The 13016-nt window shown below is 43.7% G+C and overlaps 1 protein-coding gene across 1 annotated transcript in view; it reads left to right on the plus strand.

Annotated features, from left to right (window-relative positions):
• LOC134338523 (rasGAP-activating-like protein 1) overlaps nucleotides 1–13016 on the plus strand; it is a 304354-nt gene that overhangs the window by 251704 nt on the left and 39634 nt on the right. The gene's annotated exons all lie outside the window — the stretch shown is intronic.

Consider the following 13016-nt stretch of genomic DNA (forward strand, 5'->3'; position numbering starts at 1 on the left):
TGTTTGTTCTGTGACATTAGATGGAGAGGTCTCTTTTCAACCCCAGTGTATGGATGTTATCAAGCAGGCCGGCATTTATTGCCCATCGAGATGTAATAGTGTCACACTAACCGCCACGCCACCATGGCGTCCCAAATAGAGACACAAGAGATGGCAGATGCTGGAATCTAGAGATAAAAGGAAGGAAGGAACTGCTGAAGGAACTCAGCAAATCAAACAGCACAGAATTCCTCCTGCAGGCTTTTACAATAATCCAGCGTCTTTTTTTACTGAGGGGTATGAAGAAGAAGTTCCAAACAGTTACTAGGCAATATATTAAGATAGTGGTTGGCAGATAGAATGGCTGCCAAAGAAGGCATTTATTTATTAATAGATTCATTTAGATAATTCACTGAGAAAATTAGCACACAGTAACATATTGGCATAAAATAAGTTGAACTCATAATCTCAGTAAAGTTGATATTCACACAATCATCATCATCCTCATTACGTGTCGTATCATATGACGTAGGCAACCATGGTCTGTCCATGACCATGAATGCTCTTGGCAATTTTTTCTACATACCTGTTTTGCCATTCCCTTCTTCTGTATAACATGGGTCTTTATAACATGGGTGATCCCAGCCAATATCAATACTCTTCAGAAATTGTCCGTCTGGCGTCAGTGGTCACATAACCAGGACTTGTACCAGCTGCTCATACGACCGTCCACCACCTGCTCCCATGGCTTCACGTGACCCTGATCGGGGGTGGTGAGGGGGGGTGTTACTAAGCAGGTGCTACATCTTGCCCAAGGGTGACGCCTGCAGGCCAGCGGAGGGAAGGAACGCCTTGCACCTCGTTTGGTAGAGGCGTATCTCCACCCACCACCTACGTTCACACAACAGTTATTTCAGATTCAAAAAATTCCAGCCCAGGATGTGTTTGGTACCTTTACTATAACAGGGAACTGAATATTTATAACTGCTGTGTATGAAATATTGCATTACAAATTAAAATAGTTCTTTGTCACTGGAATTAACTGTAGCAGCAAAGCGATTTGATTATTGAACAAATGCACTTTGTATGATTTGCTTTTGAGAAAATTTCTTGGCTTTCTTGTAAATAATTAATCATGAACAAGACATTCATGTCTTTCGTACAGTGACAGCTCTAATTAGTTTCTAACAGTCACTGATTTCAGTGACCTGATTTATTGAACTGGGTTAACACCTCCGCATGTAAATAGGGACTCCTTCCAGTCTGAAGTAAAGTTTTCATTTACGTCATTAGCAGTGACTGCCATTTCCTGCTCAGGAAGCGGATGTCACAAACAATAAATCTCATCTTTTTATTTTAAAAAATGTTAAGGTGCGTTAAGGACACCACAGTAGCGTTGTGGTTAACGCGACACTGTTACAGCTGGGGGTGTCAGAGTTAGGAGTTTAACTTCATCTGTAAGGCATCTGTACGTCCTCCCTGTGGAAGGTGTGGGTTTCCCCCAGGTGCTCAGGTTGCTTCCCACTGTCCGAAGACATACCAAGTTATTGGTGATTAGGTTAGGGTTAAACCAAGGTTGTCGAGGGTTGCTGGGGTGACACGGGTTGAAGGGCCGGAAAGGCCTACTCTGTGCTGTATCTCTGAATAAACAAACAAACAAACGGATAAATAAATACATAACGTTTTCCTAAAACTGGAAATGAAAATCCCCACTGAATGTAATATCAGTCCCTGACAAATATGTGTTGGAAATTATTTAATAACTAAGCTATTTTCCACAGTAAATTTCCCCATAATCTCTAATCATTCTTCAAAACGATTTCTTGAAAAAAATCGTCAATATTTTTCGATAGTGGTTGGTAGATTTATAGATTTATTTATTTATAGATTCATTTAGATACAGAGAAAATTAGCACACAGTAACATATTGGCATAAAATAGATAAAAATAATTGAACTCTTGTATCCTCAGTGAAGCTGATATTTGCACAATAGTTATTTCAAATTCACAAAGTCCCAGCCCAGGAAATACTTGGTACCTTTAAAAGGTTTCAAAGATTAATTTATTATCAAAGTATGCATGTAGTATACAACTCTGAGATTCGTCTTCTCCAGATAGCCATAAAACAAAGAAAAACCATGGAGGTCATTCAGAGAGAAACAACAAACTCACACCCCCAGACAAAAAAGAATGGCAACACGATGCCCCCCTCCTTTGCACGAAACACAACAAGGACATTGTCCCCCAAATCCCCCTCTCCGTGCACAAAGGAACTAACAAAAAAAATGCAGCAACAACATCAATCCCCCCCAAACCCCCTCCCCCCAGCATGAAACGTGACAAGAACATCGGGCTCCAAACCCCCCTCTCCCCGCACAAAAAACTAACCAAAAAAAACGCAACAAGAACATTGACCCCCAGACCCTCTGCCCCCCGTACAACATACCACAAGAAGAACATCCTCCAAATCCCGTTCCCCCTGCACAAAATAAACGAGAAAGAACAGGTGGAAACACAGAATATAAAAACTTTAAGAATGAAAATAAAATCCATAGTCCAAATCCGTAAACTCTGAGAACCTCAGTTACATCCCCCAAAATCAACGACAGAGAAAGACCCGGAGGCCTAACCTCCGGGTACAGTGATAGGCCACACAGTCTCCCCTCTCCAGTAGCAGAGCACCCACCTGCGATCAGAAGGTAATCGACAGTCGGTCTGTTACCATAACGGCGTTCGTCACAAGAATTAATTGTAGCAGCAAAACAATTTGATTATTGAACAAGTAACACACATCAAAGTTGCTGGTGAACGCAGCAGGCCAGGCAGCATCTCTAGGAAGAGGTACAGTCAACGTTCCTTCGTCAGGGTTTCGGCCTGAAACGTCGACTGTACCTCTTCCTAGAGATGCTGCCTGGCCTGCTGCGTTCACCAGCAACTTTGATGTGTGATACTTGAATTTCCAGCATCTGCAGAATTCCTGTTGTTTGCGTGATTATTGAACAAATGCACTTTGTATGGTTTGCTTTTGAGGAAATTTCTTGGCTTTCTTGTAAATAATTAATCATGAACGAGACATTCATGTCTTTCCTACAGTGACAGCTCTAATTAGTTTCTAACTGTCACTGATTTCAGTGACCTGATTTATTGAACTGGGATAACACCTCCGCATGTAATTTGTCACAAAGTAAAAAGTTCCTAAATAGGAACTCCTTCCAGCGTGAAGTAAAGTTTTCATTTACATCATTAGCGGTGACTGACATTTTCTACTCAGGAAGCGGACATCACAAATAATAAATATAAACTTTTCCTTTTACAAAGTTTTAAGGTGCGTTAAGGACATCACAGTAGCGTTGTGGTTAGCGCGGCGCTTTTACAGCTGGGGGTGTCAGAGTTGGGAGTTTAATTCCATTTGAAAGCAGTTTGTACGTCTTCCCTGTGGAACGCGTGGGTTTTCCTCAGGTGCTCAGATTTCCAAAGACTGTCCCTTGATAAGGTTGGGGTTAAATTAGGGTTGTCAGGGGTTACTGTGGTGGCACAGTTCGCAGGGCCAGAAGGGCCTACTCCGTGCTGTATCTCTGAATAAACAAATGGACCAATAAATAAATGTAATTTTCCTAAAATTAGAAATGAAAATCTCCACCAAATGTAACATCAATCCCTGGCAAACATGCTGGAAATTATTTAATAACTAAGCTATTTTTCAAGCAAATTTCCCCATAGCTCTCCAATCATTTTTCAAAACTATTTCTTGAAACAAGTCTTGTGCCAGGAAGTTTTCTCCGCAATATTGTGCTTGAATCAAAGAGATGAATGCTGTTCAGTATGCGATCAGCTTTACATACACAATGATCAAATTCAGGTTTATTCATATTCACAGCTTGATGTGGATTTTACAGTGCCAGCCGTCAACATTTCATTTTACTCATGTGGCATAATCCCCTAGAAATCAATCTAACCAAAATATTTTATTGGGAGGGTTGAGGCAGCAGAGGACTTTGGGCAATTTGCATTTCCAGGTACCAGCATTAAATATGTTTTATTTAAAGTCAAGTTCCCCTGATGTCATGGCAACTGATTTTCAAAGGAGGTGCTGCTACCATAAGGACCATTAAGAGCCAGGGTTCCCAACCTGTGGTCCATGGACCCCTCGGTTAATGGTGGGGGAACCACGGCATAAAAAAGGATGGGAACCCCTGATTTCAATCAAACATCTTGAAAAGGATTCCTGCCACCTTTATATTCTCATTAATGAATCATCAGCGGTCACTATATAATTTGGTACGCCATCCTTCAGGATTATTTAGATGGATAAGTGTAATTTCGGAAGAGATGTGAGGAGGTGAGATGGTGCACAACTCTGCACTGGAGAAGTGAGTCATAGAGTCACAGAGCATTGAAAAGCACAGCACAGAAACAGGCCCTTCAGCCCATCTAGTCCATGCTGAAACCATTTAAGCTGCCTACTCCCATCGATCTGCACCGGGACCTTTGCTCTCCATACCCCTCCCATCCATGTATCTATCCAAACTTCGCTTAAACGTTGAAATCGAGCTTGCATGCGCCACTTTTGCTGGCAGCTCTTTCCACACTCTCACCACCCTCTGAGTGAAGAAGTTTCCCCTTATGTTCCCCTTAAACTTTTCACCTTTCACCCTTAACCTATGACCTCTTGTAGTCCCAGCCAACCTCAGTGGAAAAAGCCCGCTTGCATTTGCCCTACCTATACCCCTCATAGTTTTCCACACCTCTATCAAATCCCCTCTCTATCTTCTACGTGACTGGAAGATGCTCACGACTTTCCTTATGATGTGGAAGGAAGCTATTTCAGACTATTGATTCTATGATAGCCCACAAGCGAATTCTATTCCCCAAGAGCTCTCGCTGTGGTCTTCCATCTACCATTTATATGAACAAGTTATAAAGGCGAAAAATTCTGTGCACTATTTCAGATTCTTTTCGGCAATCAGGTTGTTGAATCCTGGCGCGCAGAAGTGGAAAACCAAATGTTTTAATTTTAAAAGATTTGAAATTACTAGAATTGTTTGTTGTTTTTACAGTGGCTGAGTTTATCATCAGCAGGAGAATTTCCAGCATTCCCCTTTGTTTGAGATTTCTAGGAAGGATGTTGGTGAATATTGGTGGCTAAGTTTGAGGCATTTGATATTGGGGTGTTCAATTAATTGCCAAGTTCGGCAAACACCGCAACATCAAATTTCCAGGAAGCTCAGCATCTCATATTATACAGTCTCAGCTTGTTTGCTCTAGCCCTCTCCTTTGCTGAATTTAAGACTTGTTTATATTCTTAATTCTTGCAGTTTTGACATTAATTCCATGATACTCCTGATCTGCTGGAGAGAGTGCAGCGGAGATTTATGAGGATATTACCAGGACTCAAGGGACTGAGCTATAGAGAGGGAGGCCGATCAGCCTACGACTATATTCTTGGGAGAGCAGGAAGATGAGGAATGATGTTATAGAGATGTATAAATGATGAGGGTGAATGCTCACATCTTTCCCCTGGCCAGGAAATTGACGACTGAGGAAGATACAGTAGGTTTAAGGTGAAAGAAGAGAGATACTGTAGGAAATTGAAGGGCAAATGTTTACCCAGAGCGTGGTCTGTGTACAGAATGAGCTACCAGATCCCGCCACTGTCTGTACAGAGTTTGTGTGTTCTCCTCGTGACCGTGCGGGTTTCCTCCAGTGGCTCCAGTTTCCTCCTACAATCCAAAGACATACCAATTGGGAGGTTAATTGGTCGTTGTAAATTGTCCCGCGATTAGGCTGGGATTAAAATCGGAAGGTTGCTGAGCAGCGTGGCTCAAAGGGCTGGGAAACCCTATTATAAATAAATAAATAAAAAGTGGTCGAGGCAGGTGCATTAACAGCCTTTACAGGACAGGTACTAGGATAGGAAAGGGTTGGGTCAATGCAAGCAAAGTGGACAAACTTAGATGGGCATCATTGTCAGCATGGACCAGTCAGGCCGAAAGGACTCTTTCTCTGCTGTGGGTCTCTATAACTCTGCTGCTGACCTGCTGAGCATTTCTAGCATGGACTGTTCGGGCTGAAGGGACTCTTTTCCTGCTGTAGGTCTTTATAACTCTGCTGCTGACCTGCTGAGCATTTCTAGCATGGGCTGTTTGGGCCGAAGGGACTGTTTCTCTGCTGTAGGTCTCTATAACTCTGCTGCCTGACCTGCTGAGCTTCCCTGAAACTTTCTGCTTTTATTTCAGCATATACTCTTGGAGCAATCTGAAAGGCCACACGGAGTTTGTGTTTGAAATAACGTGAGATTTATTAAAAATCTGGTGTGCACCAGGAGACCTGTCAAAAGTAATCAACCCGAGTACAGCTTTATATTCTCAGTTGATGAGATCACCACAATAACTACATTTTGATAGCAAAATGGTGGTTACAGAAAGACTTAATTAAGTAGCAGACTAGGTCCTGATTACAGAATAAAATGATTATCCACAGGTCTAACAGTACATCCAACAGCAAATTCCCACCCTTTTTCCTCTATTACCCACTCTGACCTTTCACCTCTTCTCCCCTACCTATCACTTCTTCCTGGGTCCCCTCCTCTTTCCCTTTCACCTATTGTCCACTCTCCTGTCCTATCAGGTTCCTTTCTCTCCAGCCCTTTACTTTTCCTACCCACCTGGCTTCACCTATCTCCCCCCATCTATCCGCCTTCCCCTCCCACCGCCTTTTTATTCTGGCGGCCCCCCCCCACTTCCTTCTCAGCCCTAAAGAAGGGTCCCAGCCAGAAACGTCGACTGTTTATTCAAAGGTTCAAAGGTTAATTTATTATCAAAGTATGTATCCAAATACAACTCTGAGATTTGTTTTTTCCAGATAACCACACAACAAAGAAAGAATATGAAAGTCATTCAAAGTGAAGCATCAAACCCCCGCCCCCCACACACAAAAGAAGAATGGTATCCTGATCATCAACCCCCAAACCTCCTCCCCCGCACAAAATGCAACAAGAACATTGACACCCCTCCCCAAGCTCCTCCTGCCCGCACAAAATGCATCAAGACACCCAGACAACCCCTCCTACTGCACAAAAAAACTATCACTAACGCATCAAGAACATTAACCCCCCGACAACCCCTCCCACTGCACAAAAAACTTATCACTAACGCATCAAGAACATTAACCCCCAAGCCCCTTTCCCATGGACAACACAACTGAAAAGGAACGGGCAAAAAACATAGAATATATATAAAAAAATTAAAAAGTCTGAAAAAATCCACAGTAAATAAACGTAATAGTCCAATCCATTAACACAGAACCACGGTAACATCCTCTGACATCACCGACACCACATGAGGCAGAGGGGCCTACCCACCTGCCACAGTGAGCCGCACAGTGATAGGCCGCTCACAGACCCCTGCTCCGGCAGCGATCAAAAGGCAGGCAGTCAACGCTGAACTCTTGCTCACCTTCCACATTCAGCTCAACGTCTCAATCTTCCTCAATGCCTTTATCGGTGAAATGGAGTCAGACATCGGCTCACGTCCCATCTCTAAGGTTCTTCACCTTGAGGCCGTCCGAGTACGTGCTCACGTTCCGGAATCTTGTTGGAGACAGCAAAGTGCTGGATCGCTCTAACGATCTCCTGTATATCACAGGCTCTAACAGACCCAGAAACACATTTAAGGTTAAAAACAGACGTAAAAGAGATAAAATATACATTTTCCCGGCGGCTCTCCGGAAGATGTCGACTGAGGGAGCGTTGTATGCTGGTGCCATCTTACCCTCTCCATAGATTCTGCCTGACTGCTGAGTTCCTCCAGTATTTTGAGTGTGTGTGTGTGTGTCACTTTGGATTTCCAGCATCTCTTGTTTGGGTGGGACTACAACTAGTGATCATGGGTTAATGGTGAAAGGTTAAAAGCTTAAGGGGAACAGGAAGGGAAGATTCTTCACTCAGAAGGTGGCGAGAGTGTGGAGCGAGCTGCCAGCACAGGTGGTGCGTGCAAGCTCGATTTCAACATTTAAGAGAAGTTTGGATAGAGACATGGATAATTGAGGTATGGAGGGGTGTGGTCCCGGTCCAGGTCAATGGGAGTGGGCAGTGTAAATGGCTTGCACAAACTAGATGGGCTGGAGGGCCTGTTTCTGTGCTGTACTTTTCTATGACTTAATGGCCAGAAGTAAATCCCGTTTCTATTACAACAATGGGTGCACGCTATAAAATAATTAATAAAGTTTCTGAAACTTGGGTGTTGTCACTGCAGCATTCTACGTCTCTGCTTCTAGGTTTTGTCTGTGGTTGGCTGCTGTCACATTAGACCTCACAATGCCCTTCTTTCCCTTCAACACCAATACTAAATCTAAGAATTTGAGTGAATATTAATATTAGCTTGATATTGCCAATTAGATTTAGAGCATTACAGAGACAATCTCTGACAAAATCTTTCCTCTCACTTTGATTTTGTTCGTTGAGAAGCAGCTTGTTGCTGAGATACAGGTTGCCAGGGTGATTCGGTATTTCTGGGCTTGTGCTTGACTTTAAGTATTTCACTGAAAGCACGGCAAAGGGGGTAAAATTCTAGGCTCATGTCATGGACTTGGAGTGAATCACTCAATTGTGACGCTTTCCTAGGCTTACATTTAAGGCAGGGTAGCTTTCAACTGATATCCTGCAAGTCTGTGCGGGCAGCACCGCCTGTGAGTCTGGATGCCTGAGCCACGCGGGCCTTGATGTCAGCAACGATTTGTTTCTTACTGACGCGCTGCAGTGGAACTGTTTTGTCTGTGCGCGGTGCTGAGGTACAAGGTGTGTCACGTCGTCACGTCAGGGGCTCGGGGGATCCCTGGATCCGACGAGATGCGATGGGAGCCAAGCCTTGAAGACTGACGGCATTGGGAGACCAGTGGCAGCCAACTTCCAGGACAACCGTCTTCAAAGCGCCCAGGAATCCCTGTCGTGCCGTTCTGCCATCACCATGGCTCTGAGGGAAGAACTAGGAGCAGGGTCTCACGGGCTATAGGGCAGCTCTGTTATAATTGGTGGAACCAAGTGCGCACAGATGGGTGAAACTATCAGCTGATTCTCTCATGCACACTTAGTATAAGCAGGCAAAGACGCAAGAAATTGCAGCCACTGGAATCTGGAACAACAAATAACCTGCTGGAGCAACTCAGTGGGTTGAGCAGCATGTATGGGACCGAAAGGAACTGTCAATATTTCAGGTTCAAAGTACATTTATTATTGAAGTACGTATACATTATACAACCTTGAGATTCGTCTGCCTACAGGCAGCCACAAAACAAAGAAACCCAATGGAACCCGTTAAATAGACCATCAAACACCCAATGTGCAGAAAAAACGCAAATTGTGCTAACAATAAAAGTAAGCAAATAATTATTCAGAACTGAAGTTCAGAAAAGTGACTGCACAGCCACGAAGCCAGTCATCCCTGCAGCAGGTCTGGAGGCCTGTTATTTTCAGGCCACAGCCTCAGTTCAGGGCAGAGATGTGTAAACCTCGCCAAGCAGTGAGCTGAACGGTGGCCTATCCCTCACCTCCAGCCCCAACCAACACCCTAACCTTTTCAATCTTGCCCGGTGCTTAAGTAGGCCGAACAGCAAGTCTTGGGCCTGGGGCCTGCCACTTTGATACGCTCTCAGCCCTTGGACCTGCTGCTTCAGTTCGGTCCGTAGCCAACCCACCCAATTCGGCCGGGCGCTTAAGTCGATCAAAGCTTGGTCTCCGGCCTGGGCCCTGCCTCTTCAACTCTGCTCTACACCTCGAAGTCTGCTCCAGCAGCCAAACTTTGGCTTTTTTCCCGCTCTCAGGCCCGCTGCCTCGATTTGGTGGCAACTAAAGAGAAATTGTACATATAGCCTGCAGTAGTGCAACTGGGCCAGAATGTCCAACTGGACGGCGAGGGCCCTTTTTCCCTATAGTTACGGCTTAGCAGCTTTTCACCATCAATCACCTGACAGGGTTTGGCAGTCCATCCCATGGGCAGCTCTTTCTGTTCACTGCATGTGTTGAAGGCCATGTGGCTGATTTACATATAGATGAGGGACACATTGAGTAAAATATTGACATTCTCCCTCCATTGGCTACAAGGCTTCAACCTGATATGAGATCAGGCAGGGTGGGGGAACTGGGCCTCTGTAGACCCCGTCCCAAAATATAATGGGTCTCATCACTATATTTACCCAACATCATGGCCTAATCTGTTACCTCTTGCAACAAAAATGATATCAAGTAGGCTACCGACTACTAGGTTCTTTGTCTTAACACTTGAAGTTGTATAAGACATTGGCGAGGCCCAGTTTGGAGTACTGCGTGCAGTTTTGATCACCTATCTACAGGAAAAATGTAAATAGGGTTTAAACAATACAGAGAAAATTTACAAGGATGTTGCCAGGACTAGAGGACCTGAGTTATAAAAAAAAGCTTGAATAAGTGAGGACTTTATTCCTTGGAATTCCTTTCGGGTTGCAAATAGTGGTTTAATTAATTCTGAGGGGCTCTATCGTGGCTTTGGTTGCCATTCTGAGCGCTTGAATTCGTTCCATTTCTCTTCCATTTAGTACAGTGTTAGAACCACAAAATGATGGAAAATGGACTTAATGCAAATACCTTAAATCTGTTGGAGCCTTCTAAACCAATATTCTTCAAGATCCTGGAACGCCTGTTCAAGAATGTCCAGATGTTAATGAACGTAGTTAATGGGAATGGACAATGAGGGAGCAAAAAAGCTCACACTATGCTCCTTTTGGATCCCCGGGTCTTTACAAAGGACAAACTCAGGCCTCTGCAGGCCAGTTTGAATCCACCAGTCAACCCATCTTTGAGTTTAATATTGGAGCTCACGGACAGAGTAAAATGGAAGGTGGAACTGTCAGTAGTCTATTGAGCCCTAGAATTTTAGGATGGTACTGGCATCATCTGATGTCAACACGTGTCTGTTGGGCCTCAACTTTATAACTGCCACCTTTGTGTGTCAAATATGTTTTTCACCATCTTGCATTTGTACAGTGCTCAGATTTACAACTTTCAATGTCAGTTTTGTATTTCCATGCTCAATTTTTATGTTTGGTTTTATCAAATAAGCCTCATTTCAGGTTGATATGGTGAATAGTGACAATCATTACCCCATAACAGGTACATCCAAAACCCAGAACATAACTTTAGCGTAAGGGGTTAGAGTTGTAGAAGAGTGCAGCTCATAAATAGGCCCTTCAGCCCATCTAGTCTGTGCCGAACCATTTAAACTGCCTACTCCCATCAACCAGCACCTTGACCATAACCCTCCATACCCCTACCATCCATGTACCAATCTAAACATTTCTTAAATGTTGAAATTGAGCTCATGAGCACTTGTGCTGGCAGCTCATTCCACACTCTCACCACTCTCTGAGTGAAGGAGTTTCCCCTCATGTTCTCCTTAAACTTCTCACTTTCACCTTTAACCCATGGCCTCTGGCTGTACTCCCACCCAATCACGGTGGAAAAAGCCTGCTTGCATTTATCCTGTCTGTACCCCTCATAATTTTGTAACCCTCTCTCAAATCACCTCTCAATCTTCTACGTTCTAAAGAACACAGTCCTAACCTATTCAATCTTTCCTTCACTCAAGTCCTTCAGGCCCAGCAACATCCTTGTAAATTTTCACTGTACTTCTTCAACCTTGTTTTACATCTTGTAGTGGGCTGAAAGGTCTGTATCTATATGGCCCTATGATTCCTAATTTGTGTTTGGGTAGTTGATTTAACTAACAAGAAGAATCACTTTCTGGCACTTGATACAATCCTGTCATGCCACTTTATCTTTGGAAAAGCAGAAAGTAAGTGACTCTGTACCCATAGTCCCTCAGTATAGCTCATTCGTATTTCTGTATCATTATGCCAACAACTCATTCCGTTGATATAGTTGCTCCTGAGAGATGAATAATCATTCCTTTTTCTCAAAGTACATGTATGATTTGGCAGTGTATGTAACCCTACTCCCTCTGCTGGCAATTGTGTTAACTCCAACAAATACCTGGTGGCCACCACTAATTGTTCTTGGAGAGAAAGACTGCAGACGTTCACCTCTGACTTAAACCTTTACCTGCATGCAGTAACAGAATAGTTAACTTAATGAATTAATAAACGATAGCCTCTTGTCAAATGATTAATAACTTTAGTTCAAATCTCACCATGTACGCTTACGCTTAGAGGTGAATCGTCGTCACCATGTGCTGTGTCGTATGACATCATCATTATGTGCTGTCATATGACATCATCATTGTGTGCTGTGTGGTATGATGTGGGTGATCATGGTCTATGACCATGAAAATTCTTGGCAAATTCTACAGAAATGGTTTGCACTGCTGTCTTCTGGGCAGTGTCTTTCAACATGGGTGACTCTGGCCATTATCAATACTCTTCAGAGATTGGATTGTCTGCCTGGCGTCAGTAGTCACATAACCAGGGCTTGTGATGTGCACCAGCTGCTCATATGACCATCCATCACCTGCTCGCATGGCTTCATGTGACCCTGGCTGGGGGGCTGAGCAGGTGCTACACCTTGCCCAAGGGTGACCTGCAGGCTCGAGGAGGGAAGGAGTGCCTTACACCTCCTTTGGTAAAGACGCATCTCCACCCCATCACCTGGAGCACCTTACACCTCCTTTGGTAGAGACCCCGTCACCCAAGAGTTATACATACATTAAGAAAAACTGGAAATAGTTGCTGTATTATTGCAAAACTTCATCTAGTTCCTTAATTTTTTAATGAAAGAAATTTGCACTCCTTCCATAGTGTGACTTATGTCAGGCCTACGACAATGTTATCTAATGACATTTCAACTGTACTCTGAGAGGCACTTGTAGCAGCTTTCCAGCATTGCCCATCATCATATAGGAAAAACTGTATCAGCAAAACAAGTTGGTGGCATAATGATAGAGAAATATGAATGAGCTGCACAGAGGGAATATAGGTATAGAGTCAGCTATTTATTTAGCACGGCTTTTCCGAAGTTAAAGAGGCATGATAGGATATCATCAAGGGCCTGTAAA

This window comes from Mobula hypostoma, chromosome 27 (genome assembly GCF_963921235.1).
Source record: "Mobula hypostoma chromosome 27, sMobHyp1.1, whole genome shotgun sequence".
NCBI lineage: Eukaryota > Metazoa > Chordata > Chondrichthyes > Myliobatiformes > Myliobatidae > Mobula > Mobula hypostoma.